Source organism: Chanodichthys erythropterus, chromosome 4, assembly GCF_024489055.1.
Source record: "Chanodichthys erythropterus isolate Z2021 chromosome 4, ASM2448905v1, whole genome shotgun sequence".
In the NCBI taxonomy this organism is placed as follows: Eukaryota; Metazoa; Chordata; class Actinopteri; order Cypriniformes; family Xenocyprididae; genus Chanodichthys; species Chanodichthys erythropterus.
In genome coordinates, this window is record NC_090224.1 from 1 (window position 1) to 25090 (window position 25090).

Sequence of the window (25090 nt, forward strand, 5' to 3'; positions counted from 1 at the left end):
CTTTTCTTCTGTTCTGTCTTCCCCCTTTAAGGTGGCTTATAGTGTTGAAACAGATGTGGGGAACAGAGCTGCCATGGATACCCCAGCCCAGGAAGAACCTAAGTTCCAGTTTAAGTTCCTAAGTTCTTGGCTAAATAAGAGATCATTTGTGTTAACCCGGCTCCCGTCTCTTGTGGTCACGTTTTGTGGCAGCTTAAACCTCTCCACATCTCGGGGCGCGTGTCAGAGCGTCCTTTTGTATAAAGCGAACACTGTGTATTATCCAAAAGTAGAAATGTTTGCAGCGATGTGGTATTCTTGTCTCTTGGATAAGACAGCAGATATATACGAAAATCAGGTTTTATGGAAAAAGTGGGCCGGACACGGGTTCATTTGGCATTTGGAGGTCAGCCATAGCCCTTTTTCTAAGTGTGCAACTCACATCAAAAATTCGAAATAGTCTGCATTAAGATTCGTTAATGCGCGTTTGACTTTTCGTCTAAAAGATTTTCGCCATTTAGCTTCAACGGGTGGACTACAAAGCAATGCTCCAAAAAAGTTTGACATTATAGATTGTCGTTTGTATTCCTCATCATGTCTTAGTAGGCTTCTAGGGGATTGTGGATGTGCTTTCTGCTTTTGGCTCCGATGTATGCGCTAAAATGTCACGCAAACTTTAAAGCCCACAGAACTCAACTACGCAAAACCGTTTGAGAGGAGAGGCGCATCAGAATGGAATGCCGTTTGAGTTTCGATAAGTCGTCAAGACTATATTTTCAGGGATCATTTCTATAGTTCTTTGCTTGGAAATGTGTTTCGAAAGTGTTTGTCTCCCCACCCACAATGACGAGTCATGATGCTCCTTTCTGAGCGTGAATTGGGTGCAGAGCAACATCTTTAGTTGTAAGCTCTGCGTTGTTGATGAACGTTCTGTATTGCCTTTTGCAATATGGAAGAAAGGGGTGTGTTCTGAGTGGTGTTTCGGTGTTCTTTAAACTGGTTTCTTTTTTTCCAGAGAACTGTACTTTATATAAAATAAACTTTGCTGAAACGCAGAACTGTTTGTGAGGATTGGGTACCGTATGTGGTGTAAGACAGCAGTTGCGAAAAGCATTTTTATGTCAAAAAAAAAAAGTGGTCCAGATAAACGTTCACTCTGCGTTTTGAAATCAGCGGTTGCGAGTTTTCTAAGAGAGAAGTCGCCGTCAAGTTTCTGAGATGCCTAGGTTAAAAATGGTTAGTAAGTGCGTGAATTTTTCGTTGGATGTGAACTCTGTGTCGTTGATGAAGGTTCTGTCTTGCTTTTGTCAACATTGAAGAAAGGGGTATGATCTGAGTTCTGTTCCACATTTGTGCCTTTTGAGAAAGTGGTTTGTTTTAGGAGCTTTTCTGGAATGCGTTGTGGCAATCCAGTATTGGAAACAGAAGCCCAGGAGCAATGGAGCAAGTCCTAGCTAGGACAAGTCATCAATCACGAGCACTTCCACCGACTCACCCTCCAAACGTGGAACTACCCACAGCTGTAGCTAATGATGGCCTATGGAGGTCACCATAAAACTGGGAACTTGCTTGACTCAGAGCTGGATGGTCCTGAGTACTGCCTCCTTCAGGATGAGGTGCTGAGGCACAGAATGGCTTAGAGAGAAACTGGCCGAAGAGTAAGAAGACAGAATGAATCTTGCAACATTTTCTATGGTGACTTTGCTTTTCTTCTGTTCTGTCTTCTCCCTTTAAGGTGGCTTATAGTGTTGAAACAGATGTGGGGAACAGAGCCGCCATGGATACCCCAGCCCAGGAAGAACCTAAGTTCCAGTTTAAGTTCCTAAGTTCTTGGCTAAATAAGAGATCATTTGTGTTAACCCGGCTCCCGTCTCTTGTGGTCACGTTTTGTGGCAGCTTAAACCTCTCCACATCTCGGGGCGCGTGTCAGAGCGTCCTTTTGTATAAAGCGAACACTGTGTATTATCCAAAAGTAGAAATGTTTGCAGCGATGTGGTATTCTTGTCTCTTGGATAAGACAGCAGATATATACGAAAATCATGTTTTATGGAAAAAGTGGGCCAGACACGGGTTCATTTGGCATTTGGAGGTCAGCCATAGCCCTTTTTCTAAGTGTGCAACTCACATCAAAAATTCGAAATAGTCTACATTAAGATTCGTTAATGCGCGTTTGACTTTTCGTCTAAAAGATTTTCGCCATTTAGCTTCAACGGGTGGACTACAAAGCAATGCTCCAAAAAAGTTTGACATTATAAATTGTCGTTTGTATTCCTCATCATGTCTTAGTAGGCTTCTAGGGGATTGTGGATGTGCTTTCTGCTTTTGGCTCCGATGTATGCGCTAAAATGACACGCAAACTTTAAAGCCCACAGAACTCAACTACGCAAAACCGTTTGAGAGGAGAGGCGCATCAGAATGGAATGCCGTTTGAGTTTCGATAAGTCGTCAAGACTATATTTTCAGGGATCATTTCTATAGTTCTTTGCTTGGAAATGTGTTTCGAAAGTGTTTGTCTCCCCACCCACGATGACGAGTCATGATGCTCCTTTCTGAGCGTGAATTGGGTGCAGAGCAACATCTTTAGTTGTAAGCTCTGCGTTGTTGATGAACGTTCTGTATTGCCTTTTGCAATATGGAAGAAAGGGGTGTGTTCTGAGTGGTGTTTCGGTGTTCTTTAAACTGGTTTCTTTTTTTCCAGAGAACTGTACTTTATATAAAATAAACTTTGCTGAGACGCAGAACTGTTTGTGAGGATTGGGTACCGTATGTGGTGTAAGACAGCAGTTGCGAAAAGCATTTTTATGTCAAAAAAAAAGTGGTCCAGATAAACGTTCACTCTGCGTTTTGAAATCAGCTGTTGCGAGTTTTCTAAGAGAGCAGTCGCCGTCAAGTTTCTGAGATGCCTAGGTTAAAAATGGTTAGTAAGTGCGTGAATTTTTCGTTGGATGTGAACTCTGTGTCGTTGATGAAGGTTCTGTCTTGCTTTTGTCAACATTGAAGAAAGGGGTATGATCTGAGTTCTGTTCCACATTTGTGCCTTTTGAGAAAGTGGTTTGTTTTAGGAGCTTTTCTGGAATGCGTTGTGGCAATCCAGTATTGGAAACAGAAGCCCAGGAGCAATGGAGCAAGTCCTAGCTAGGACAAGTCATCAATCACGAGCACTTCCACCGACTCACCCTCCAAACGTGGAACTACCCACAGCTGTAGCTAATGATGGCCTATGGAGGTCACCATAAAACTGGGAACTTGCTTGACTCAGAGCTGGATGGTCCTGAGTACTGCCTCCTTCAGGATGAGGTGCTGAGGCACAGAATGGCCTAGAGAGAAACTGGCCGAAGAGTAAGAAGACAGAATGAATCTTGCAACATTTTCTATGGTGACTTTGCTTTTCTTCTGTTCTGTCTTCCCCCTTTAAGGTGGCTTATAGCGTTGAAACAGATGTGGGGAACAGAGCCGCCATGGATACCCCAGCCCAGGAAGAACCTAAGTTCCAGTTTAAATTCCTAAGTTCTTGGCTAAATAAGAGATCATTTGTGTTAACCCGGCTCTCGTCTCTTGTGGTCACGTTTTGTGGCAGCTTAAACCTCTCCACATCTCGGGCCGCGTGTCAGAGCGTCCTTTTGTATAAAGCGAACACTGTGTATTATCCAAAAGTAGAAATGTTTGCAGCGATGTGGTATTCTTGTCTCTTGGATAAGACAGCAGATATATACGAAAATCAGGTTTTATGGAAAAAGTGGGCCGGACACGGGTTCATTTGGCATTTGGAGGTCAGCCATAGCCCTTTTTCTAAGTGTGCAACTCACATCAAAAATTCGAAATAGTCTACATTAAGATTCGTTAATGCGCGTTTGACTTTTCGTCTAAAAGATTTTCGCCATTTAGCTTCAACGGGTGGACTACAAAGCAATGCTCCAAAAAAGTTTGACATTATAGATTGTCGTTTGTATTCCTCATCATGTCTTAGTAGGCTTCTAGGGGATTGTGGATGTGCTTTCTGCTTTTGGCTCCGATGTATGCGCTAAAATGTCACGCAAACTTTAAAGCCCACAGAACTCAACTACGCAAAACCGTTTGAGAGGAGAGGCGCATCAGAATGGAATGCCGTTTGAGTTTCGATAAGTCGTCAAGACTATATTTTCAGGGATCATTTCTATAGTTCTTTGCTTGGAAATGTGTTTCGAAAGTGTTTGTCTCCCCACCCACGATGACGAGTCATGATGCTCCTTTCTGAGCGTGAATTGGGTGCAGAGCAACATCTTTAGTTGTAAGCTCTGCGTTGTTGATGAACGTTCTGTATTGCCTTTTGCAATATGGAAGAAAGGGGTGTGTTCTGAGTGGTGTTTCGGTGTTCTTTAAACTGGTTTCTTTTTTCCAGAGAACTGTACTTTATATAAAATAAACTTTGCTGAGACGCAGAACTGTTTGTGAGGATTGGGTACCGTATGTGGTGTAAGACAGCAGTTGCGAAAAGCATTTTTATGTCAAAAAAAAAAAAGTGGTCCAGATAAACGTTCACTCTGCGTTTTGAAATCAGCTGTTGCGAGTTTTCTAAGAGAGCAGTCGCCGTCAAGTTTCTGAGATGCCTAGGTTAAAAATGGTTAGTAAGTGCGTGAATTTTTCGTTGGATGTGAACTCTGTGTCGTTGATGAAGGTTCTGTCTTGCTTTTGTCAACATTGAAGAAAGGGGTATGATCTGAGTTCTGTTCCACATTTGTGCCTTTTGAGAAAGTGGTTTGTTTTAGGAGCTTTTCTGGAATGCGTTGTGGCAATCCAGTATTGGAAACAGAAGCCCAGGAGCAATGGAGCAAGTCCTAGCTAGGACAAGTCATCAATCACGAGCACTTCCACCGACTCACCCTCCAAACGTGGAACTACCCACAGCTGTAGCTAATGATGGCCTATGGAGGTCACCATAAAACTGGGAACTTGCTTGACTCAGAGCTGGATGGTCCTGAGTACTGCCTCCTTCAGGATGAGGTGCTGAGGCACAGAATGGCCTAGAGAGAAACTGGCCGAAGAGTAAGAAGACAGAATGAATCTTGCAACATTTTCTATGGTGACTTTGCTTTTCTTCTGTTCTGTCTTCCCCCTTTAAGGTGGCTTATAGTGTTGAAACAGATGTGGGGAACAGAGCTGCCATGGATACCCCAGCCCAGGAAGAACCTAAGTTCCAGTTTAAGTTCCTAAGTTCTTGGCTAAATAAGAGATCATTTGTGTTAACCCGGCTCCCGTCTCTTGTGGTCACGTTTTGTGGCAGCTTAAACCTCTCCACATCTCGGGGCGCGTGTCAGAGCGTCCTTTTGTATAAAGCGAACACTGTGTATTATCCAAAAGTAGAAATGTTTGCAGCGATGTGGTATTCTTGTCTCTTGGATAAGACAGCAGATATATACGAAAATCAGGTTTTATGGAAAAAGTGGGCCGGACACGGGTTCATTTGGCATTTGGAGGTCAGCCATAGCCCTTTTTCTAAGTGTGCAACTCACATCAAAAATTCGAAATAGTCTACATTAAGATTCGTTAATGCGCGTTTGACTTTTCGTCTAAAAGATTTTCGCCATTTAGCTTCAACGGGTGGACTACAAAGCAATGCTCCAAAAAAGTTTGACATTATAGATTGTCGTTTGTATTCCTCATCATGTCTTAGTAGGCTTCTAGGGGATTGTGGATGTGCTTTCTGCTTTTGGCTCCGATGTATGCGCTAAAATGTCACGCAAACTTTAAAGCCCACAGAACTCAACTACGCAAAACCGTTTGAGAGGAGAGGCGCATCAGAATGGAATGCCGTTTGAGTTTCGATAAGTCGTTAAGACTATATTTTCAGGAATCATTTCTATAGTTCTTTGCTTGGAAATGTGTTTCGAAAGTGTTTGTCTCCCCACCCACGATGACGAGTCATGATGCTCCTTTCTGATCGTGAATTGGGTGCAGAGCAACATCTTTAGTTGTAAGCTCTGCGTTGTTGATGAACGTTCTGTATTGCCTTTTGCAATATGGAAGAAAGGGGTGTGTTCTGAGTGGTGTTTCGGTGTTCTTTAAACTGGTTTCTTTTTTTCCAGAGAACTGTACTTTATATAAAATAAACTTTGCTGAAACGCAGAACTGTTTGTGAGGATTGGGTACCGTATGTGGTGTAAGACAGCAGTTGCGAAAAGCATTTTTATGTCAAAAAAAAAGTGGTCCAGATAAACGTTCACTCTGCGTTTTGAAATCAGCTGTCGCGAGTTTTCTAAGAGAGCAGTCGCCGTCAAGTTTCTGAGATGCCTAGGTTAAAAATGGTTAGTAAGTGCGTGAATTTTTCGTTGGATGTGAACTCTGTGTCGTTGATGAAGGTTCTGTCTTGCTTTTGTCAACATTGAAGAAAGGGGTATGATCTGAGTTCTGTTCCACATTTGTGCCTTTTGAGAAAGTGGTTTGTTTTAGGAGCTTTTCTGGAATGCGTTGTGGCAATCCAGTATTGGAAACAGAAGCCCAGGAGCAATGGAGCAAGTCCTAGCTAGGACAAGTCATCAATCACGAGCACTTCCACCGACTCACCCTCCAAACGTGGAACTACCCACAGCTGTAGCTAATGATAGCCTATGGAGGTCACCGTAAAACTGGGAACTTGCTTGACTCAGAGCTGGATGGTCCTGAGTACTGCCTCCTTCAGGATGAGGTGCTGAGGCACAGAATGGCCTAGAGAGAAACTGGCCGAAGAGTAAGAAGACAGAATGAATCTTGCAACATTTTCTATGGTGACTTTGCTTTTCTTCTGTTCTGTCTTCCCCCTTTAAGGTGGCTTATAGCGTTGAAACAGATGTGGGGAACAGAGCCGCCATGGATACCCCAGCCCAGGAAGAACCTAAGTTCCAGTTTAAATTCCTAAGTTCTTGGCTAAATAAGAGATCTTTTGTGTTAACCCGGCTCCCGTCTCTTGTGGTCACGTTTTGTGGCAGCTTAAACCTCTCCACATCTCGGGGCGCGTGTCAGAGCGTCCTTTTGTATAAAGCGAACACTGTGTATTATCCAAAAGTAGAAATGTTTGCAGCGATGTGGTATTCTTGTCTCTTGGATAAGACAGCAGATATATACGAAAATCAGGTTTTATGGAAAAAGTGGGCCGGACACGGGTTCATTTGGCATTTGGAGGTCAGCCATAGCCCTTTTTCTAAGTGTGCAACTCACATCAAAAATTCGAAATAGTCTACATTAAGATTCGTTAATGCGCGTTTGACTTTTCGTCTAAAAGATTTTCGCCATTTAGCTTCAACGGGTGGACTACAAAGCAATGCTCCAAAAAAGTTTGACATTATAGATTGTCGTTTGTATTCCTCATCATGTCTTAGTAGGCTTCTAGGGGATTGTGGATGTGCTTTCTGCTTTTGGCTCCGATGTATGCGCTAAAATGTCACGCAAACTTTAAAGCCCACAGAACTCAACTACGCAAAACCGTTTGAGAGGAGAGGCGCATCAGAATGGAATGCCGTTTGAGTTTCGATAAGTCGTCAAGACTATATTTTCAGGGATCATTTCTATAGTTCTTTGCTTGGAAATGTGTTTCGAAAGTGTTTGTCTCCCCACCCACAATGACGAGTCATGATGCTCCTTTCTGAGCGTGAATTGGGTGCAGAGCAACATCTTTAGTTGTAAGCTCTGCGTTGTTGATGAACGTTCTGTATTGCCTTTTGCAATATGGAAGAAAGGGGTGTGTTCTGAGTGGTGTTTCGGTGTTCTTTAAACTGGTTTCTTTTTTTCCAGAGAACTGTACTTTATATAAAATAAACTTTGCTGAAACGCAGAACTGTTTGTGAGGATTGGGTACCGTATGTGGTGTAAGACAGCAGTTGCGAAAAGCATTTTTATGTCAAAAAAAAAAAAGTGGTCCAGATAAACGTTCACTCTGCGTTTTGAAATCAGCTGTTGCGAGTTTTCTAAGAGAGCAGTCGCCGTCAAGTTTCTGAGATGCCTAGGTTAAAAATGGTTAGTAAGTGCGTGAATTTTTCGTTGGATGTGAACTCTGTGTCGTTGATGAAGGTTCTGTCTTGCTTTTGTCAACATTGAAGAAAGGGGTATGATCTGAGTTCTGTTCCACATTTGTGCCTTTTGAGAAAGTGGTTTGTTTTAGGAGCTTTTCTGGAATGCGTTGTGGCAATCCAGTATTGGAAACAGAAGCCCAGGAGCAATGGAGCAAGTCCTAGCTAGGACAAGTCATCAATCACGAGCACTTCCACCGACTCACCCTCCAAACGTGGAACTACCCACAGCTGTAGCTAATGATGGCCTATGGAGGTCACCATAAAACTGGGAACTTGCTTGACTCAGCGCTGGATGGTCCTGAGTACTGCCTCCTTCAGGATGAGGTGCTGAGGCACAGAATGGCCTAGAGAGAAACTGGCCGAAGAGTAAGAAGACAGAATGAATCTTGCAACATTTTCTATGGTGACTTTGCTTTTCTTCTGTTCTGTCTTCCCCCTTTAAGGTGGCTTATAGCGTTGAAACAGATGTGGGGAACAGAGCCGCCATGGATACCCCAGCCCAGGAAGAACCTAAGTTCCAGTTTAAATTCCTAAGTTCTTGGCTAAATAAGAGATCATTTGTGTTAACCCGGCTCCCGTCTCTTGTGGTCACGTTTTGTGGCAGCTTAAACCTCTCCACATCTTGGGGCGCATGTCAGAGCGTCCTTTTGTATAAAGCGAACACTGTGTATTATCCAAAAGTAGAAATGTTTGCAGCGATGTGGTATTCTTGTCTCTTGGATAAGACAGCAGATATATACGAAAATCAGGTTTTATGGAAAAAGTGGGCCGGACACGGGTTCATTTGGCATTTGGAGGTCAGCCATAGCCCTTTTTCTAAGTGTGCAACTCACATCAAAAATTCGAAATAGTCTACATTAAGATTCGTTAATGCGCGTTTGACTTTTCGTCTAAAAGATTTTCGCCATTTAGCTTCAACGGGTGGACTACAAAGCAATGCTCCAAAAAAGTTTGACATTATAGATTGTCGTTTGTATTCCTCATCATGTCTTAGTAGGCTTCTAGGGGATTGTGGATGTGCTTTCTGCTTTTGGCTCCGATGTATGCGCTAAAATGTCACGCAAACTTTAAAGCCCACAGAACTCAACTACGCAAAACCGTTTGAGAGGAGAGGCGCATCAGAATGGAATGCCGTTTGAGTTTCGATAAGTCGTCAAGACTATATTTTCAGGGATCATTTCTATAGTTCTTTGCTTGGAAATGTGTTTCGAAAGTGTTTGTCTCCCCACCCACGATGACGAGTCATGATGCTCCTTTCTGAGCGTGAATTGGGTGCAGAGCAACATCTTTAGTTGTAAGCTCTGCGTTGTTGATGAACGTTCTGTATTGCCTTTTGCAATATGGAAGAAAGGGGTGTGTTCTGAGTGGTGTTTCGGTGTTCTTTAAACTGGTTTCTTTTTTTCCAGAGAACTGTACTTTATATAAAATAAACTTTGCTGAGACGCAGAACTGTTTGTGAGGATTGGGTACCGTATGTGGTGTAAGACAGCAGTTGCGAAAAGCATTTTTATGTCAAAAAAAAAAAAAGTGGTCCAGATAAACGTTCACTCTGCGTTTTGAAATCAGCTGTTGCGAGTTTTCTAAGAGAGCAGTCGCCGTCAAGTTTCTGAGATGCCTAGGTTAAAAATGGTTAGTAAGTGCGTGAATTTTTCGTTGGATGTGAACTCTGTGTCGTTGATGAAGGTTCTGTCTTGCTTTTGTCAACATTGAAGAAAGGGGTATGATCTGAGTTCTGTTCCACATTTGTGCCTTTTGAGAAAGTGGTTTGTTTTAGGAGCTTTTCTGGAATGCGTTGTGGCAATCCAGTATTGGAAACAGAAGCCCAGGAGCAATGGAGCAAGTCCTAGCTAGGACAAGTCATCAATCACGAGCACTTCCACCGACTCACCCTCCAAACGTGGAACTACCCACAGCTGTAGCTAATGATGGCCTATGGAGGTCACCATAAAACTGGGAACTTGCTTGACTCAGAGCTGGATGGTCCTGAGTACTGCCTCCTTCAGGATGAGGTGCTGAGGCACAGAATGGCCTAGAGAGAAACTGGCCGAAGAGTAAGAAGACAGAATGAATCTTGCAACATTTTCTATGGTGACTTTGCTTTTCTTCTGTTCTGTCTTCCCCCTTTAAGGTGGCTTATAGCGTTGAAACAGATGTGGGGAACAGAGCCGCCATGGATACCCCAGCCCAGGAAGAACCTAAATTCCAGTTTAAATTCCTAAGTTCTTGGCTAAATAAGAGATCATTTGTGTTAACCCGGCTCCCGTCTCTTGTGGTCACGTTTTGTGGCAGCTTAAACCTCTCCACATCTCGGGCCGCGTGTCAGAGCGTCCTTTTGTATAAAGCGAACACTGTGTATTATCCAAAAGTAGAAATGTTTGCAGCGATGTGGTATTCTTGTCTCTTGGATAAGACAGCAGATATATACGAAAATCAGGTTTTATGGAAAAAGTGGGCCGGACACGGGTTCATTTGGCATTTGGAGGTCAGCCATAGCCCTTTTTCTAAGTGTGCAACTCACATCAAAAATTCGAAATAGTCTACATTAAGATTCGTTAATGCGCGTTTGACTTTTCGTCTAAAAGATTTTCGCCATTTAGCTTCAACGGGTGGACTACAAAGCAATGCTCCAAAAAAGTTTGACATTATAGATTGTCGTTTGTATTCCTCATCATGTCTTAGTAGGCTTCTAGGGGATTGTGGATGTGCTTTCTGCTTTTGGCTCCGATGTATGCGCTAAAATGTCACGCAAACTTTAAAGCCCACAGAACTCAACTACGCAAAACCGTTTGAGAGGAGAGGCGCATCAGAATGGAATGCCGTTTGAGTTTCGATAAGTCGTCAAGACTATATTTTCAGGGATCATTTCTATAGTTCTTTGCTTGGAAATGTGTTTCGAAAGTGTTTGTCTCCCCACCCACGATGACGAGTCATGATGCTCCTTTCTGAGTGTGAATTGGGTGCAGAGCAACATCTTTAGTTGTAAGCTCTGCGTTGTTGATGAACGTTCTGTATTGCCTTTTGCAATATGGAAGAAAGGGGTGTGTTCTGAGTGATGTTTCGGTGTTCTTTAAACTGGTTTCTTTTTTTCCAGAGAACTGTACTTTATATAAAATAAACTTTGCTGAAACGCAGAACTGTTTGTGAGGATTGGGTACCGTATGTGGTGTAAGACAGCAGTTGCGAAAAGCATTTTTATGTCAAAAAAAAAAAGTGGTCCAGATAAACGTTCACTCTGCGTTTTGAAATCAGCTGTTGCGAGTTTTCTAAGAGAGCAGTCGCCGTCACGTTTCTGAGATGCCTAGGTTAAAAATGGTTAGTAAGTGCGTGAATTTTTCGTTGGATGTGAACTCTGTGTCGTTGATGAAGGTTCTGTCTTGCTTTTGTCAACATTGAAGAAAGGGGTATGATCTGAGTTCTGTTCCACATTTGTGCCTTTTGAGAAAGTGGTTTGTTTTAGGAGCTTTTCTGGAATGCGTTGTGGCAATCCAGTATTGGAAACAGTAGCCCAGGAGCAATGGAGCAAGTCCTAGCTAGGACAAGTCATCAATCACGAGCACTTCCACCGACTCACCCTCCAAACGTGGAACTACCCACAGCTGTAGCTAATGATGGCCTATGGAGGTCACCATAAAACTGGGAACTTGCTTGACTCAGAGCTGGATGGTCCTGAGTACTGCCTCCTTCAGGATGAGGTGCTGAGGCACAGAATGGCCTAGAGAGAAACTGGCCGAAGAGTAAGAAGACAGAATGAATCTTGCAACATTTTCTATGGTGACTTTGCTTTTCTTCTGTTCTGTCTTCCCCCTTTAAGGTGGCTTATAGTGTTGAAACAGATGTGGGGAACAGAGCCGCCATGGATACCCCAGCCCAGGAAGAACCTAAGTTCCAGTTTAAGTTCCTAAGTTCTTGGCTAAATAAGAGATCATTTGTGTTAACCCGGCTCCCGTCTCTTGTGGTCACGTTTTGTGGCAGCTTAAACCTCTCCACATCTCGGGCCGCGTGTCAGAGCGTCCTTTTTTATAAAGCGAACACTGTGTATTATCCAAAAGTAGAAATGTTTGCAGCGATGTGGTATTCTTGTCTCTTGGATAAGACAGCAGATATATACGAAAATCATGTTTTATGGAAAAAGTGGGCCGGACACGGGTTCATTTGGCATTTGGAGGTCAGCCATAGCCCTTTTTCTAAGTGTGCAACTCACATCAAAAATTCAAAATAGTCTACATTAAGATTCGTTAATGCGCGTTTGACTTTTCGTCTAAAAGATTTTCGCCATTTAGCTTCAACGGGTGGACTACAAAGCAATGCTCCAAAAAAGTTTGACATTATAGATTGTCGTTTGTATTCCTCATCATGTCTTAGTAGGCTTCTAGGGGATTGTGGATGTGCTTTCTGCTTTTGGCTCCGATGTATGCGCTAAAATGACACGCAAACTTTAAAGCCCACAGAACTCAACTACGCAAAACCGTTTGAGAGGAGAGGCGCATCAGAATGGAATGCCGTTTGAGTTTCGATAAGTCGTCAAGACTATATTTTCAGGGATCATTTCTATAGTTCTTTGCTTGGAAATGTGTTTCGAAAGTGTTTGTCTCCCCACCCACGATGACGAGTCATGATGCTCCTTTCTGAGCGTGAATTGGGTGCAGAGCAACATCTTTAGTTGTAAGCTCTGCGTTGTTGATGAACGTTCTGTATTGCCTTTTGCAATATGGAAGAAAGGGGTGTGTTCTGAGTGGTGTTTCGGTGTTCTTTAAACTGGTTTCTTTTTTTCCAGAGAACTGTACTTTATATAAAATAAACTTTGCTGAGACGCAGAACTGTTTGTGAGGATTGGGTACCGTATGTGGTGTAAGACAGCAGTTGCGAAAAGCATTTTTATGTCAAAAAAAAAAGTGGTCCAGATAAACGTTCACTCTGCGTTTTGAAATCAGCTGTTGCGAGTTTTCTAAGAGAGCAGTCGCCGTCAAGTTTCTGAGATGCCTAGGTTAAAAATGGTTAGTAAGTGCGTGAATTTTTCGTTGGATGTGAACTCTGTGTCGTTGATGAAGGTTCTGTCTTGCTTTTGTCAACATTGAAGAAAGGGGTATGATCTGAGTTCTGTTCCACATTTGTGCCTTTTGAGAAAGTGGTTTGTTTTAGGAGCTTTTCTGGAATGCGTTGTGGCAATCCAGTATTGGAAACAGAAGCCCAGGAGCAATGGAGCAAGTCCTAGCTAGGACAAGTCATCAATCACGAGCACTTCCACCGACTCACCCTCCAAACGTGGAACTACCCACAGCTGTAGCTAATGATGGCCTATGGAGGTCACCATAAAACTGGGAACTTGCTTGACTCAGAGCTGGATGGTCCTGAGTACTGCCTCCTTCAGGATGAGGTGCTGAGGCACAGAATGGCCTAGAGAGAAACTGGCCGAAGAGTAAGAAGACAGAATGAATCTTGCAACATTTTCTATGGTGACTTTGCTTTTCTTCTGTTCTGTCTTCCCCCTTTAAGGTGGCTTATAGCGTTGAAACAGATGTGGGGAACAGAGCCGCCATGGATACCCCAGCCCAGGAAGAACCTAAGTTCCAGTTTAAATTCCTAAGTTCTTGGCTAAATAAGAGATCATTTGTGTTAACCCGGCTCCCGTCTCTTGTGGTCACGTTTTGTGGCAGCTTAAACCTCTCCACATCTCGGGCCGCGTGTCAGAGCGTCCTTTTGTATAAAGCGAACACTGTGTATTATCCCAAAGTAGAAATGTTTGCAGCGATGTGGTATTCTTGTCTCTTGGATAAGACAGCAGATATATACGAAAATCAGGTTTTATGGAAAAAGTGGGCCGGACACGGGTTCATTTGGCATTTGGAGGTCAGCCATAGCCCTTTTTCTAAGTGTGCAACTCACATCAAAAATTCGAAATAGTCTACATTAAGATTCGTTAATGCGCGTTTGACTTTTCGTCTAAAAGATTTTCGCCATTTAGCTTCAACGGGTGGACTACAAAGCAATGCTCCAAAAAAGTTTGACATTATAGATTGTCGTTTGTATTCCTCATCATGTCTTAGTAGGCTTCTAGGGGACTGTGGATGTGCTTTCTGCTTTTGGCTCCGATGTATGCGCTAAAATGTCACGCAAACTTTAAAGCCCACAGAACTCAACTACGCAAACCGTTTGAGAGGAGAGGCGCATCAGAATGGAATGCCGTTTGAGTTTCGATAAGTCGTCAAGACTATATTTTCAGGGATCATTTCTATAGTTCTTTGCTTGGAAATGTGTTTCGAAAGTGTTTGTCTCCCCACCCACGATGACGAGTCATGATGCTCCTTTCTGAGCGTGAATTGGGTGCAGAGCAACATCTTTAGTTGTAAGCTCTGCGTTGTTGATGAACGTTCTGTATTGCCTTTTGCAATATGGAAGAAAGGGGTGTGTTCTGAGTGGTGTTTTGGTGTTCTTTAAACTGGTTTCTTTTTTTCCAGAGAACTGTACTTTATATAAAATAAACTTTGCTGAAACGCAGAACTGTTTGTGAGGATTGGGTACCGTATGTGTTGTAAGACAGCAGTTGCGAAAAGCATTTTTATGTCAAAAAAAAAAGTGGTCCAGATAAACGTTCACTCTGCGTTTTGAAATCAGCTGTCGCGAGTTTTCTAAGAGAGCAGTCGCCGTCAAGTTTCTGAGATGCCTAGGTTAAAAATGGTTAGTAAGTGCGTGAATTTTTCGTTGGATGTGAACTCTGTGTCGTTGATGAAGGTTCTGTCTTGCTTTTGTCAACATTGAAGAAAGGGGTATGATCTGAGTTCTGTTCCACATTTGTGCCTTTTGAGAAAGTGGTTTGTTTTAGGAGCTTTTCTGGAATGCGTTGTGGCAATCCAGTATTGGAAACAGAAGCCCAGGAGCAATGGAGCAAGTCCTAGCTAGGACAAGTCATCAATCACGAGCACTTCCACCGACTCACCCTCCAAACGTGGAACTACCCACAGCTGTAGCTAATGATGGCCTATGGAGGTCACCATAAAACTGGGAACTTGCTTGACTCAGAGCTGGATGGTCCTGAGTACTGCCTCCTTCAGGATGAGGTGCTGAGGCACAGAATGGCCTAGAGAGAAACTGGCCGAAGAGTAAGAAGACAGAATGAATCTTGCAACATTTTCTATGGTGACTTTGCTTTTCTTCTGTTCTGTCTTCCCCCTTTAAGGTGGCTTATAGCGTTGAAACAGATGTGGGGAACAGAGCCGCCATGGATACCCCAGCCCAGGAAGAACCTAAGTTCCAGTTTAAATTCCTAAGTTCTTGGCTAAATAAGAGATCATTTGTGTTAACCCGGCTCCCGTCTCTTGTGGTCACGTTTTGTGGCAGCTTAAACCTCTCCACATCTCGGGCCGCGTGTCAGAGCGTCCTTTTGTATAAAGCGAACACTGTGTATTATCCAAAAGTAGAAATGTTTGCAGCGATGTGGTATTCTTGTCTCTTGGATAAGACAGCAGATATATACGAAAATCAGGTTTTATGGAAAAAGTGGGCCGGACACGGGTTCATTTGGCATTTGGAGGTCAGCCATAGCCCTTTTTCTAAGTGTGCAACTCACATCAAAAATTCGAAATAGTCTACATTAAGATTCGTTAATGCGCGTTTGACTTTTCGTCTAAAAGATTTTCGCCATTTAGCTTCAACGGGTGGACTACAAAGCAATGCTCCAAAAAAGTTTGACATTATAGATTGTCGTTTGTATTCCTCATCATGTCTTAGTAGGCTTCTAGGGGACTGTGGATGTGCTTTCTGCTTTTGGCTCCGATGTATGCGCTAAAATGTCACGCAAACTTTAAAGCCCACAGAACTCAACTACGCAAAACCGTTTGAGAGGAGAGGCGCATCAGAATGGAATGCCGTTTGAGTTTCGATAAGTCGTCAAGACTATATTTTCAGGGATCATTTCTATAGTTCTTTGCTTGGAAATGTGTTTCGAAAGTGTTTGTCTCCCCACCCACGATGACGAGTCATGATGCTCCTTTCTGAGCGTGAATTGGGTGCAGAGCAACATCTTTAGTTGTAAGCTCTGCGTTGTTGATGAACGTTCTGTATTGCCTTTTGCAATATGGAAGAAAGGGGTGTGTTCTGAGTGGTGTTTCGGTGTTCTTTAAACTGGTTTCTTTTTTTCCAGAGAACTGTACTTTATATAAAATAAACTTTGCTGAAACGCAGAACTGTTTGTGAGGATTGGGTACCGTATGTGGTGTAAGACAGCAGTTGCGAAAAGCATTTTTATGTCAAAAAAAAAAGTGGTCCAGATAAACGTTCACTCTGCGTTTTGAAATCAGCGGTTGCGAGTTTTCTAAGAGAGCAGTCGCCGTCAAGTTTCTGAGATGCCTAGGTTAAAAATGGTTAGTAAGTGCGTGAATTTTTCGTTGGATGTGAACTCTGTGTCGTTGATGAAGGTTCTGTCTTGCTTTTGTCAACATTGAAGAAAGGGGTATGATCTGAGTTCTGTTCCACATTTGTGCCTTTTGAGAAAGTGGTTTGTTTTAGGAGCTTTTCTGGAATGCGTTGTGGCAATCCAGTATTGGAAACAGAAGCCCAGGAGCAATGGAGCAAGTCCTAGCTAGGACAAGTCATCAATCACGAGCACTTCCACCGACTCACCCTCCAAACGTGGAACTACCCACAGCTGTAGCTAATGATGGCCTATGGAGGTCACCATAAAACTGGGAACTTGCTTGACTCAGAGCTGGATGGTCCTGAGTACTGCCTCCTTCAGGATGAGGTGCTGAGGCACAGAATGGCCTAGAGAGAAACTGGCCGAAGAGTAAGAAGACAGAATGAATCTTGCAACATTTTCTATGGTGACTTTGCTTTTCTTCTGTTCTGTCTTCCCCCTTTAAGGTGGCTTATAGCGTTGAAACAGATGTGGGGAACAGAGCCGCCATGGATACCCCAGCCCAGGAAGAACCTAAGTTCCAGTTTAAATTCCTAAGTTCTTGGCTAAATAAGAGATCATTTGTGTTAACCCGGCTCCCGTCTCTTGTGGTCACGTTTTGTGGCAGCTTAAACCTCTCCACATCTCGGGCCGCGTGTCAGAGCGTCCTTTTGTATAAAGCGAACACTGTGTATTATCCAAAAGTAGAAATGTTTGCAGCGATGTGGTATTCTTGTCTCTTGGATAAGACAGCAGATATATACGAAAATCAGGTTTTATGGAAAAAGTGGGCCGGACACGGGTTCATTTGGCATTTGGAGGTCAGCCATAGCCCTTTTTCTAAGTGTGCAACTCACATCAAAAATTCGAAATAGTCTACATTAAGATTCGTTAATGCGCGTTTGACTTTTCGTCTAAAAGATTTTCGCCATTTAGCTTCAACGGGTGGACTACAAAGCAATGCTCCAAAAAAGTTTGACATTATAGATTGTCGTTTGTATTCCTCATCATGTCTTAGTAGGCTTCTAGGGGATTGTGGATGTGCTTTCTGCTTTTGGCTCCGATGTATGCGCTAAAATGTCACGCAAACTTTAAAGCCCACAGAACTCAACTACGCAAAACCGTTTGAGAGGAGAGGCGCATCAGAATGGAATGCCGTTTGAGTTTCGATAAGTCGTCAAGACTATATTTTCAGGGATCATTTCTATAGTTCTTTGCTTGGAAATGTGTTTCGAAAGTGTTTGTCTCCCCACCCACGATGACGAGTCATGATGCTCCTTTCTGAGCGTGAATTGGGTGCAGAGCAACATCTTTAGTTGTAAGCTCTGCGTTGTTGATGAACGTTCTGTATTGCCTTTTGCAATATGGAAGAAAGGGGTGTGTTCTGAGTGGTGTTTCGGTGTTCTTTAAACTGGTTTCTTTTTTTCCAGAGAACTGTACTTTATATAAAATAAACTTTGCTGAAACGCAGAACTGTTTGTGAGGATTGGGTACCGTATGTGGTGTAAGACAGCAGTTGCGAAAAGCATTTTTATGTCAAAAAAAAAAGTGGTCCAGATAAACGTTCACTCTGCGTTTTGAAATCAGCGGTTGCGAGTTTTCTAAGAGAGCAGTCGCCGTCAAGTTTCTGAGATGCCTAGGTTAAAAATGGTTAGTAAGTGCGTGAATTTTTCGTTGGATGTGAACTCTGTGTCGTTGATGAAGGTTCTGTCTTGCTTTTGTCAACATTGAAGAAAGGGGTATGATCTGAGTTCTGTTCCACATTTGTGCCTTTTGAGAAAGTGGTTTGTTTTAGGAGCTTTTCTGGAATGCGTTGTGGCAATCCAGTATTGGAAACAGAAGCCCAGGAGCAATGGAGCAAGTCCTAGCTAGGACAAGTCATCAATCACGAGCACTTCCACCGACTCACCCTCCAAACGTGGAACTACCCACAGCTGTAGCTAATGATGGCCTATGGAGGTCACCATAAAACTGGGAACTTGCTTGACTCAGAGCTGGATGGTCCTGAGTACTGCCTCCTTCAGGATGAGGTGCTGAGGCACAGAATGGCCTAGAGAGAAACTGGCCGAAGAGTAAGAAGACAGAATGAATCTTGCAACATTTTCTATGGTGACTTTGCTTTTCTTCTGTTCTGTCTTCCCCCTTTAAGGTGGCTTATAGTGTTGAAACAGATGTGGGGAACAGAGCCGCCATGGATACCCCAGCCCAGGAAGAACCTAAGTTCCAGTTTAAGTTCCTAAGTTCTTGGCTAAATAAGAGATCTTTTGTGTTAACCCGGCTCCCGTCTCTTGTGGTCACGTTTTGTGGCAGCTTAAACCTCTCCACATCTCGGGGCGCGTGTCAGAGCGTCCTTTTGTATAAAGCGAACACTGTGTATTATCCAAAAGTAGAAATGTTTGCAGCGATGTGGTATTCTTGTCTCTTGGATAAGACAGCAGATATATACGAAAATCAGGTTTTATGGAAAAAGTGGGCCGGACACGGGTTCATTTGGCATTTGGAGGTCAGCCATAGCCCTTTTTCTAAGTGTGCAACTCACATCAAAAATTCGAAATAGTCTACATTAAGATTCGTTAATGCGCGTTTGACTTTTCGTCTAAAAGATTTTCGCCATTTAGCTTCAACGGGTGGACTACAAAGCAATGCTCCAAAAAAGTTTGACATTATAGATTGTCGTTTGTATTCCTCATCATGTCTTAGTAGGCTTCTAGGGGATTGTGGATGTGCTTTCTGCTTTTGGCTCCGATGTATGCGCTAAAATGTCACGCAAACTTTAAAGCCCACAGAACTCAACTACGCAAAACCGTTTGAGAGGAGAGGCGCATCAGAATGGAATGCCGTTTGAGTTTCGATAAGTCGTCAAGACTATATTTTCAGGGATCATTTCTATAGTTCTTTGCTTGGAAATGTGTTTCAAAAGTGTTTGTCTCCCCACCCACGATGACGAGTCATGATGCTCCTTTCTGAGCGTGAATTGGGTGCAGAGCAACATCTTTAGTTGTAAGCTCTGCGTTGTTGATGAACGTTCTGTATTGCCTTTTGCAATATGGAAGAAAGGGGTGTGTTCTGAGTGGTGTTTCGGTGTTCTTTAAACTGGTTTCTTTTTTTCCAGAGAACTGTACTTTATATAAAATAAACTTTGCTGAAACGCAGAACTGTTTGTGAGGATTGGGTACCGTATGTGGTGTAAGACAGCAGTTGCGAAAAGCATTTTTATGTCAAAAAAAAAAGTGGTCCAGATAAACGTTCACTCTGCGTTTTGAAATCAGCGGTTGCGAGTTTTCTAAGAGAGCAGTCGCCGTCAAGTTTCTGAGATGCCTAGGTTAAAAATGGTTAGTAAGTGCGTGAATTTTTCGTTGGATGTGAACTCTGTGTCGTTGATGAAGGTTCTGTCTTGCTTTTGTCAACATTGAAGAAAGGGGTATGATCTGAGTTCTGTTCCACATTTGTGCCTTTTGAGAAAGTGGTTTGTTTTAGGAGCTTTTCTGGAATGCGTTGTGGCAATCCAGTATTGGAAACAGAAGCCCAGGAGCAATGGAGCAAGTCCTAGCTAGGACAAGTCATCAATCACGAGCACTTCCACCGACTCACCCTCCAAACGTGGAACTACCCACAGCTGTAGCTAATGATGGCCTATGGAGGTCACCATAAAACTGGGAACTTGCTTGACTCAGAGCTGGATGGTCCTGAGTACTGCCTCCTTCAGGATGAGGTGCTGAGGCACAGAATGGCCTAGAGAGAAACTGGCCGAAGAGTAAGAAGACAGAATGAATCTTGCAACATTTTCTATGGTGACTTTGCTTTTCTTCTGTTCTGTCTTCCCCCTTTAAGGTGGCTTATAGTGTTGAAACAGATGTGGGGAACAGAGCCGCCATGGATACCCCAGCCCAGGAAGAACCTAAGTTCCAGTTTAAGTTCCTAAGTTCTTGGCTAAATAAGAGATCATTTGTGTTAACCCGGCTCCCGTCTCTTGTGGTCACGTTTTGTGGCAGCTTAAACCTCTCCACATCTCGGGGCGCGTGTCAGAGCGTCCTTTTGTATAAAGCGAACACTGTGTATTATCCAAAAGTAGAAATGTTTGCAGCGATGTGGTATTCTTGTCTCTTGGATAAGACAGCAGATATATACGAAAATCATGTTTTATGGAAAAAGTGGGCCGGACACGGGTTCATTTGGCATTTGGAGGTCAGCCATAGCCCTTTTTCTAAGTGTGCAACTCACATCAAAAATTCGAAATAGTCTACATTAAGATTCGTTAATGCGCGTTTGACTTTTCGTCTAAAAGATTTTCGCCATTTAGCTTCAACGGGTGGACTACAAAGCAATGCTCCAAAAAAGTTTGACATTATAAATTGTCGTTTGTATTCCTCATCATGTCTTAGTAGGCTTCTAGGGGATTGTGGATGTGCTTTCTGCTTTTGGCTCCGATGTATGCGCTAAAATGACACGCAAACTTTAAAGCCCACAGAACTCAACTACGCAAAACCGTTTGAGAGGAGAGGCGCATCAGAATGGAATGCCGTTTGAGTTTCGATAAGTCGTCAAGACTATATTTTCAGGGATCATTTCTATAGTTCTTTGCTTGGAAATGTGTTTCGAAAGTGTTTGTCTCCCCACCCACGATGACGAGTCATGATGCTCCTTTCTGAGCGTGAATTGGGTGCAGAGCAACATCTTTAGTTGTAAGCTCTGCGTTGTTGATGAACGTTCTGTATTGCCTTTTGCAATATGGAAGAAAGGGGTGTGTTCTGAGTGGTGTTTCGGTGTTCTTTAAACTGGTTTCTTTTTTTCCAGAGAACTGTACTTTATATAAAATAAACTTTGCTGAGACGCAGAACTGTTTGTGAGGATTGGGTACCGTATGTGGTGTAAGACAGCAGTTGCGAAAAGCATTTTTATGTCAAAAAAAAAAGTGGTCCAGATAAACGTTCACTCTGCGTTTTGAAATCAGCTGTTGCGAGTTTTCTAAGAGAGCAGTCGCCGTCAAGTTTCTGAGATGCCTAGGTTAAAAATGGTTAGTAAGTGCGTGAATTTTTCGTTGGATGTGAACTCTGTGTCGTTGATGAAGGTTCTGTCTTGCTTTTGTCAACATTGAAGAAAGGGGTATGATCTGAGTTCTGTTCCACATTTGTGCCTTTTGAGAAAGTGGTTTGTTTTAGGAGCTTTTCTGGAATGCGTTGTGGCAATCCAGTATTGGAAACAGAAGCCCAGGAGCAATGGAGCAAGTCCTAGCTAGGACAAGTCATCAATCACGAGCACTTCCACCGACTCACCCTCCAAACGTGGAACTACCCACAGCTGTAGCTAATGATGGCCTATGGAGGTCACCATAAAACTGGGAACTTGCTTGACTCAGAGCTGGATGGTCCTGAGTACTGCCTCCTTCAGGATGAGGTGCTGAGGCACAGAATGGCCTAGAGAGAAACTGGCCGAAGAGTAAGAAGACAGAATGAATCTTGCAACATTTTCTATGGTGACTTTGCTTTTCTTCTGTTCTGTCTTCCCCCTTTAAGGTGGCTTATAGTGTTGAAACAGATGTGGGGAACAGAGCTGCCATGGATACCCCAGCCCAGGAAGAACCTAAGTTCCAGTTTAAGTTCCTAAGTTCTTGGCTAAATAAGAGATCATTTGTGTTAACCCGGCTCCCGTCTCTTGTGGTCACGTTTTGTGGCAGCTTAAACCTCTCCACATCTCGGGGCGCGTGTCAGAGCGTCCTTTTGTATAAAGCGAACACTGTGTATTATCCAAAAGTAGAAATGTTTGCAGCGATGTGGTATTCTTGTCTCTTGGATAAGACAGCAGATATATACGAAAATCAGGTTTTATGGAAAAAGTGGGCCGGACACGGGTTCATTTGGCATTTGGAGGTCAGCCATAGCCCTTTTTCTAAGTGTGCAACTCACATCAAAAATTCGAAATAGTCTGCATTAAGATTCGTTAATGCGCGTTTGACTTTTCGTCTAAAAGATTTTCGCCATTTAGCTTCAACGGGTGGACTACAAAGCAATGCTCCAAAAAAGTTTGACATTATAGATTGTCGTTTGTATTCCTCATCATGTCTTAGTAGGCTTCTAGGGGATTGTGGATGTGCTTTCTGCTTTTGGCTCCGATGTATGCGCTAAAATGTCACGCAAACTTTAAAGCCCACAGAACTCAACTACGCAAAACCGTTTGAGAGGAGAAGCGCATCAGAATGGAATGCCGTTTGAGTTTCGATAAGTCGTCAAGACTATATTTTCAGGGATCATTTCTATAGTTCTTTGCTTGGAAATGTGTTTCGAAAGTGTTTGTCTCCCCACCCACAATGACGAGTCATGATGCTCCTTTCTGAGCGTGAATTGGGTGCAGAGCAACATCTTTAGTTGTAAGCTCTGCGTTGTTGATGAACGTTCTGTATTGCCTTTTGCAATATGGAAGAAAGGGGTGTGTTCTGAGTGGTGTTTCGGTGTTCTTTAAACTGGTTTCTTTTTTTCCAGAGAACTGTACTTTATATAAAATAAACTTTGCTGAAACGCAGAACTGTTTGTGAGGATTGGGTACCGTATGTGGTGTAAGACAGCAGTTGCGAAAAGCATTTTTATGTCAAAAAAAAAAGTGGTCCAGATAAACGTTCACTCTGCGTTTTGAAATCAGCGGTTGCGAGTTTTCTAAGAGAGAAGTCGCCGTCAAGTTTCTGAGATGCCTAGGTTAAAAATGGTTAGTAAGTGCGTGAATTTTTCGTTGGATGTGAACTCTGTGTCGTTGATGAAGGTTCTGTCTTGCTTTTGTCAACATTGAAGAAAGGGGTATGATCTGAGTTCTGTTCCACATTTGTGCCTTTTGAGAAAGTGGTTTGTTTTAGGAGCTTTTCTGGAATGCGTTGTGGCAATCCAGTATTGGAAACAGAAGCCCAGGAGCAATGGAGCAAGTCCTAGCTAGGACAAGTCATCAATCACGAGCACTTCCACCGACTCACCCTCCAAACGTGGAACTACCCACAGCTGTAGCTAATGATGGCCTATGGAGGTCACCATAAAACTGGGAACTTGCTTGACTCAGAGCTGGATGGTCCTGAGTACTGCCTCCTTCAGGATGAGGTGCTGAGGCACAGAATGGCTTAGAGAGAAACTGGCCGAAGAGTAAGAAGACAGAATGAATCTTGCAACATTTTCTATGGTGACTTTGCTTTTCTTCTGTTCTGTCTTCTCCCTTTAAGGTGGCTTATAGTGTTGAAACAGATGTGGGGAACAGAGCCGCCATGGATACCCCAGCCCAGGAAGAACCTAAGTTCCAGTTTAAGTTCCTAAGTTCTTGGCTAAATAAGAGATCATTTGTGTTAACCCGGCTCCCGTCTCTTGTGGTCACGTTTTGTGGCAGCTTAAACCTCTCCACATCTCGGGGCGCGTGTCAGAGCGTCCTTTTGTATAAAGCGAACACTGTGTATTATCCAAAAGTAGAAATGTTTGCAGCGATGTGGTATTCTTGTCTCTTGGATAAGACAGCAGATATATACGAAAATCAGGTTTTATGGAAAAAGTGGGCCAGACACGGGTTCATTTGGCATTTGGAGGTCAGCCATAGCCCTTTTTCTAAGTGTGCAACTCACATCAAAAATTCGAAATAGTCTACATTAAGATTCGTTAATGCGCGTTTGACTTTTCGTCTAAAAGATTTTCGCCATTTAGCTTCAACGGGTGGACTACAAAGCAATGCTCCAAAAAAGTTTGACATTATAAATTGTCGTTTGTATTCCTCATCATGTCTTAGTAGGCTTCTAGGGGATTGTGGATGTGCTTTCTGCTTTTGGCTCCGATGTATGCGCTAAAATGACACGCAAACTTTAAAGCCCACAGAACTCAACTACGCAAAACCGTTTGAGAGGAGAGGCGCATCAGAATGGAATGCCGTTTGAGTTTCGATAAGTCGTCAAGACTATATTTTCAGGGATCATTTCTATAGTTCTTTGCTTGGAAATGTGTTTCGAAAGTGTTTGTCTCCCCACCCACGATGACGAGTCATGATGCTCCTTTCTGAGCGTGAATTGGGTGCAGAGCAACATCTTTAGTTGTAAGCTCTGCGTTGTTGATGAACGTTCTGTATTGCCTTTTGCAATATGGAAGAAAGGGGTGTGTTCTGAGTGGTGTTTCGGTGTTCTTTAAACTGGTTTCTTTTTTTCCAGAGAACTGTACTTTATATAAAATAAACTTTGCTGAGACGCAGAACTGTTTGTGAGGATTGGGTACCGTATGTGGTGTAAGACAGCAGTTGCGAAAAGCATTTTTATGTCAAAAAAAAGTGGTCCAGATAAACGTTCACTCTGCGTTTTGAAATCAGCTGTTGCGAGTTTTCTAAGAGAGCAGTCGCCGTCAAGTTTCTGAGATGCCTAGGTTAAAAATGGTTAGTAAGTGCGTGAATTTTTCGTTGGATGTGAACTCTGTGTCGTTGATGAAGGTTCTGTCTTGCTTTTGTCAACATTGAAGAAAGGGGTATGATCTGAGTTCTGTTCCACATTTGTGCCTTTTGAGAAAGTGGTTTGTTTTAGGAGCTTTTCTGGAATGCGTTGTGGCAATCCAGTATTGGAAACAGAAGCCCAGGAGCAATGGAGCAAGTCCTAGCTAGGACAAGTCATCAATCACGAGCACTTCCACCGACTCACCCTCCAAACGTGGAACTACCCACAGCTGTAGCTAATGATGGCCTATGGAGGTCACCATAAAACTGG

At 43.1% G+C, this 25090-nt stretch overlaps 15 non-coding genes across 15 annotated transcripts; all 15 read left to right on the forward strand.

The window, feature by feature from the left end:
- Nucleotides 1-743: 743 nt before the first annotated feature.
- On the forward strand, nt 744-957 carry LOC137019527 (small nucleolar RNA U3). Its single transcript, XR_010895071.1, has one exon. It is a non-coding gene; the product is annotated as a small nucleolar RNA U3 (small nucleolar RNA).
- A 1469-nt stretch (nt 958-2426) lies between these two features.
- LOC137019559 (small nucleolar RNA U3) lies at nt 2427-2640 on the forward strand. Its single transcript, XR_010895100.1, has one exon. It is a non-coding gene; the product is annotated as a small nucleolar RNA U3 (small nucleolar RNA).
- A 1467-nt stretch (nt 2641-4107) lies between these two features.
- LOC137019560 (small nucleolar RNA U3) lies at nt 4108-4321 on the forward strand. Its single transcript, XR_010895101.1, has one exon. It is a non-coding gene; the product is annotated as a small nucleolar RNA U3 (small nucleolar RNA).
- A 1469-nt stretch (nt 4322-5790) lies between these two features.
- LOC137019524 (small nucleolar RNA U3) lies at nt 5791-6004 on the forward strand. Its single transcript, XR_010895068.1, has one exon. It is a non-coding gene; the product is annotated as a small nucleolar RNA U3 (small nucleolar RNA).
- Nucleotides 6005-7471: 1467 nt separating this feature from the next.
- Nucleotides 7472-7685, forward strand: LOC137019528 (small nucleolar RNA U3). The gene has a single exon (XR_010895072.1). It is a non-coding gene; the product is annotated as a small nucleolar RNA U3 (small nucleolar RNA).
- A 1470-nt stretch (nt 7686-9155) lies between these two features.
- LOC137019562 (small nucleolar RNA U3) lies at nt 9156-9369 on the forward strand. The gene has a single exon (XR_010895102.1). It is a non-coding gene; the product is annotated as a small nucleolar RNA U3 (small nucleolar RNA).
- A 1471-nt stretch (nt 9370-10840) lies between these two features.
- On the forward strand, nt 10841-11054 carry LOC137019533 (small nucleolar RNA U3). The gene has a single exon (XR_010895077.1). It is a non-coding gene; the product is annotated as a small nucleolar RNA U3 (small nucleolar RNA).
- A 1469-nt stretch (nt 11055-12523) lies between these two features.
- LOC137019563 (small nucleolar RNA U3) lies at nt 12524-12737 on the forward strand. The gene has a single exon (XR_010895103.1). It is a non-coding gene; the product is annotated as a small nucleolar RNA U3 (small nucleolar RNA).
- A 1467-nt stretch (nt 12738-14204) lies between these two features.
- Nucleotides 14205-14418, forward strand: LOC137019564 (small nucleolar RNA U3). Its single transcript, XR_010895104.1, has one exon. It is a non-coding gene; the product is annotated as a small nucleolar RNA U3 (small nucleolar RNA).
- A 1468-nt stretch (nt 14419-15886) lies between these two features.
- On the forward strand, nt 15887-16100 carry LOC137019565 (small nucleolar RNA U3). The gene has a single exon (XR_010895105.1). It is a non-coding gene; the product is annotated as a small nucleolar RNA U3 (small nucleolar RNA).
- Nucleotides 16101-17568: 1468 nt separating this feature from the next.
- Nucleotides 17569-17782, forward strand: LOC137019567 (small nucleolar RNA U3). Its single transcript, XR_010895106.1, has one exon. It is a non-coding gene; the product is annotated as a small nucleolar RNA U3 (small nucleolar RNA).
- A 1468-nt stretch (nt 17783-19250) lies between these two features.
- LOC137019558 (small nucleolar RNA U3) lies at nt 19251-19464 on the forward strand. Its single transcript, XR_010895099.1, has one exon. It is a non-coding gene; the product is annotated as a small nucleolar RNA U3 (small nucleolar RNA).
- Nucleotides 19465-20932: 1468 nt separating this feature from the next.
- On the forward strand, nt 20933-21146 carry LOC137019568 (small nucleolar RNA U3). Its single transcript, XR_010895107.1, has one exon. It is a non-coding gene; the product is annotated as a small nucleolar RNA U3 (small nucleolar RNA).
- Nucleotides 21147-22614: 1468 nt separating this feature from the next.
- On the forward strand, nt 22615-22828 carry LOC137019529 (small nucleolar RNA U3). Its single transcript, XR_010895073.1, has one exon. It is a non-coding gene; the product is annotated as a small nucleolar RNA U3 (small nucleolar RNA).
- A 1468-nt stretch (nt 22829-24296) lies between these two features.
- On the forward strand, nt 24297-24510 carry LOC137019569 (small nucleolar RNA U3). The gene has a single exon (XR_010895108.1). It is a non-coding gene; the product is annotated as a small nucleolar RNA U3 (small nucleolar RNA).
- Nucleotides 24511-25090: the final 580 nt, after the last annotated feature.